Genomic DNA, 4,772 nt, shown 5'->3' on the forward strand with positions numbered 1-4,772 from the left:
ATCCAAGCTGAGAGCTTCTGAAATGACATCTTGGGTGGGAAGCACTCTGCAAACCCTAAAGGGCAAGGGAAATGTTAGTTATAATTATTACTATTCAGAGAAATCTTTTGCGAAGTGGTTGGGGCATGAACCTTCCTGTTTGAGAAGGTGAGTTCAGTACAGCCAGGTTGGTGCTGCACGAATTGTTTTCCTTTCTCTTTGAGAACACACTTCAGAGGCCTGCCCTCTCTGGAAAATGACTTGATCTGTAAATGTCAATGATTCAAAAATATTTCTGAGGGGGATTCTAGCCACATACAAGTCAGAAGCTCAGTTAGAATTCCCTGATACTTGAGGCGAACACTCCTGTCCAGTTCCACATTAGGACTTTCCCTCTGACCTTACATTTCAAGGAGGGCTTCCCAATGGTGAGCGGAAACCTCCTGCGGAGTCCTCATTTGCCCCTCAGTATAAAGGACATTCTGATTAGAGCCTGCAAATGGCAAACATTTTAGTGGCTATGTTTACATTTATTCTTACTATTGTTCATAGAACGGATTCAAATGTGATTCCATTTACAGACAGCTCATAAATAGTTGGTTCTAAGTTTAGCCTTAATCCCTTTGGGAATAAGTTCCTTTTATGGTTCACAATGTGACTCCCTAGTTTGAAAAAGAAAGAAAAAAAAAAGCAAATCCTCTAACACTTAGAGGAAAGCACATTCTATTTCATGAGCTTTCTTAAAAATTCTGGGAGCGTGATTAAGCTGTTTGCTTGCCAGCATGAAGCCACAGAGGAGAAGGCAGAGGTGACAGAACTTGAAAACCCCTCCAAAGGGTAAACCAGAGGGAATAGAGGAAAGAAAAGATTCTTAGAACTGTCAGTCTGTAGAAACAAGAAAAAATTTCATAATATTTTAAAAACAAACGAACAAAATCTAAAGCAAATTAGTCCATCAGACATGCGTTCAGCTTGCCTAGCTTGAGAAATAATGAATTCAGAATAGGACAGCCATAGGATACTAATACCTTGTATTAGTTTCTCTAAGGTCCATCTAGTCAAGGTTATGGTTTTTCCAGTGGTCATGTATGGAAGTGAGAGTTGGACTATGAAGAAAGTTGAGTGCCGAAGAATTGATGCTTTTGAACTGTGGTGTTGGAGAAGACTCTTGAGAGTCTCTTGGACTGCAAGGAGATCCAACCAGTCCATCCTAAAGGAGACCAGTCCTGGGTGTTCTTTGGAAGGACTGATGCTAAAGCTGAAACTCCAGTACTTTGGCCACCTCATGTGAAGAGCTGACTCACTGGAAAAGAGTCTGATGCTGTGAGGGATTGGGGGCAGGAGGAGAAGGGGAAGACAGAGGATGAGATGGCTGGATGGCATCACCGACTAAATAGACATGAGTTTGGGTGGACTTCGGGAGTTGGTGATGGACAGGGAGGCCTAGTGTGCTGCGATTCATGGGGTCGCAAAAAGTTGGATACGACTGAGAGACTGAACTGAACAACATTATTATGGGTCTTTACTTTGGAGTGCTAAATGAAAAAGCACAAAATCCCCACTGTTTTATAAAGTGAAGCTGTCCAAGCTTTGGACTACCACCCAGAATGAGAAGGTCCTAGGCCTAATGGAATCAGCGCCTGACTGAATCTATCCAGATGAATGAGTCAGGGTTCCCAGTCCAGAGACAGCCTGACAGCACTATGGCTGCTCTAAGCTCTAGCCATTTCAAAACTCACATCATTAACTTATTGCCATAACTCCAACCACTTAGATATAAAATACTGACTTGTTGTTAATCCTTCACAGTGTAGCTCTATCTCAACGATATTCTTTTGTTGTTTAAGTGGGCTTTAAGAAAGAAAGTGAAGTCTCTCAGTAGTGTCTGACTCTTTGTGACCCCATATTCTGTAGCCCACCAGGCTCCTCCTCCCATGGGCTTTTCCAGGCAAGAGTACTGGAGTTGGGTGCCATTTCCTTCTCCAGAGGATTTTCCTGAGCCGGGTCTCCCGCATTGCAGGCAGATGCTTTACCATCTGAGCCACCAGGGAAGCCTTACTTCTCTTCTATTCAGGTGAATAAATCAAGTACCTGTTGATTGGAATCTGCTGGTATTTTTTTAAGAGATTTTTTTTTCCCCTGGGCTTGCAGGATCTTAGTCCCCCCATAAGGAATCAAACCTGGGCCCTTGGCAGTGAGAGCATAGCATCTTAACCGTTGGACCACCAAGGAATTCCACCAAGTGGGCTTAAGGGAATAATAATATAATTAAAGAGATTTTTAAATAGGGTAATTACATATCTTAGCTTCCAAACCAGGGCATTTTTGAGAATAAAAATCTTGCTATTAATAATTTCTCCAGCCCAGAGCCCCAGAGTCCAAGCTGGGTCCTCGCCCATCTTTCAGTTGTCCACTTACTCTTTCCTTCCAAGATGACAGATGCTGCCGTGTCCTTCGCCAAGGACTTCCTGGCAGGTGGAGTGGCGGCGGCCATCTCCAAGACCACGGTCGCGCCCATCGAGCAGGTGAAGCTGCTGATGCAGGGGCAGCATGCCAGCAAGCAAATCACTGCAGATAAGCAGTACAAGGGCATCATAGACTGCGTGGCTCATGTCCCCAAGGAGCAGGGAGTCCTGTCCTTCTGGCGTGGTAACCTGGCCAATGTGATCAGATACTTCCCCACCCAGGCTCTCACTTTGCCTTCAAAGATAAATACAAGCAGATCTTACTGGGTGCTGTGGACAAGAGGACCCAGTTTTGGAGCTACTTTGCAGGGAATCTGGCATCAGGTGGTGCCGCCGGGGGCCACGTCCCTGTGTTTTGTGTACCCTCTCGACTTTGCCCGTACCCGTCTAGGAGCCGACATGGGCAAAGCTGGAGCTGAAAGGGAATTCAGAGGCCTCGGTGTCTGCACGGTTAAGATCTACAAATCTGACGGGATTAGAGGCCTGTAACCAAGGCTTTAACGTGTCTGTGCAGGGTATTATTATCTACCGAGCTGCATACTTCGGTATCTATGACACTGCCAAGGGAATGCTTCCAGATCCCAAGAACACTCCTATCTTCATTAGCTGGCTGACCGCGCAGTCACGGCGGTTGCTGGGTTGAGTTCCTATCTGTTCGACACTGTGCGTCGCCGCATGATGATGCAGTCAGGGCGCCAAGGAACTGATATCATGTGCACAGGCACGTTTGATTGCTGGAGGAAGATTACTCGTGACGAAGGAGCCGAAGCCTTTTTCAAAGGCTCGTGGTCCAGTGTTCTCAGAGGCATGGGCGGGGCTTTTGTGCTTGTCCTGTATGATGAAATCAAGAAGTTCATCTAAGTTATCTCCTAGTTTTTCTCCTTTGACTAGGCATGTTGTATTATATAACATATCTTGAGCATTCCTGACAGACTGTTAGCTGTCTATTTATGAATGGCAACTATTTACTGGTTGAAAATGGGAAGCAATAATATTCACATGACCAGTTTTCTCGTAAAGCCATTTCCATGATGACAATGGGACCCAATTAATTTTTTATTTCAGTCACTCCTGGCAAATAACAAATTTGAAGAAATAAAAAATACCTGGAAAAAAAATAATTTCTCCAGGAGAACAGGCATAAGCCAAACTGCCTAAGAAATTTCGTGTTGTTGTTGTTGTTTTTAAATTTTCCCCCTTTATTTCTTCTTACCCATAAAAGAAAAAAAAAAATGTGAAAGACTTTGAAATGACCCAGAAACATTATTGGGTATCTTCAATGCAGATCTGTTTCCTAAACACCGTTCCAAATTAGCTGATTTTATAGGGTCTCCACAACTTTCACTGTCTTTGAACTGTTATATTTCTCTCTGAGTTACACATAACTGGCAAAATGGAAATGCCTCTTGTCTGCAGAGATAAAAGTTTTTAAAAAGATGGAAATACAATTGATTTCCTCCTGCCTCCTTTCCAATAAGACCATTTCACAACTGTTTATAAATTCATTTCAGCATTGTTTATTACTATTATATCTGTGTTACTTTGAATTCATCTTTGAACTGGTTATGACTTCTTACTGGTTCTTAGTTATTAAATTAACTAAAATCTTTGAAATATGTTTGATATATGTTGATATTTATAGGTTTTACCCTTTAAAAATTCTTTAATATAAAAAATTTAATTTCTTCTCATTTTCCTCCTTACATTACCCGTGGACTAGCAAATTCTCCATTTTACCATAATAGTGGTTCCTTCATAGCTAAAGAGATCACTACCTTCTGAGGTCATTTATGCATTCAATATTGAGTAACATATATTGAGTAATCACTAGGTTCCAGGCATTGATACAATGACACAGAGAGAAGAGATTATAAACAAGGAAGAATGGAAGCAGGGGGACCATTTGGGAGTCTATTATAAGGACCCAAGTAGAAGATGAGGGGGTGAGGACTATGACAAATGTACTCTGACTACAACCACCTTAAAGGAAGAGCTGACAAGAAAAGGACTTACTAGTGGAGTGGATGTGATGTAAAAATGAGAGAGAGAAGTCAAGGGAATCCCCAGGCTTTGGCATGATTAATGAGGTAATTTGCCGTGCCGTTTTCTAGAGATTGGAGGGACCGGGGATGGGGCTGAACTGGAACACTCGCTTCCCCAGCTGACTGGCTTCAGCTGAACAAGGTCACCTCCCTTCTTTGTGCAATGACTTACTGATACAGGGGTAAAGCGTGACCCCATTAGCTGAATCTGATTCAACTCTGAATAGCCACAGCAGCTCTGGGGCTCCCTCTTGGATAAACTGAGGCCTTTGTCCTAAAGGCAGCA

At 43.0% G+C, this 4,772-nt stretch overlaps 1 pseudogene; it reads left to right on the forward strand.

The window, feature by feature from the left end:
* The first annotated feature begins 2,390 nt into the window (after window positions 1-2,390).
* LOC138446867 (ADP/ATP translocase 2 pseudogene) lies at window positions 2,391-3,424 on the forward strand (annotated as a pseudogene).
* The last annotated feature ends 1,348 nt before the right edge of the window (window positions 3,425-4,772 follow it).

This window comes from Ovis canadensis, chromosome 10, assembly GCF_042477335.2.
Source record: "Ovis canadensis isolate MfBH-ARS-UI-01 breed Bighorn chromosome 10, ARS-UI_OviCan_v2, whole genome shotgun sequence".
Classification (NCBI taxonomy): domain Eukaryota; kingdom Metazoa; phylum Chordata; class Mammalia; order Artiodactyla; family Bovidae; genus Ovis; species Ovis canadensis.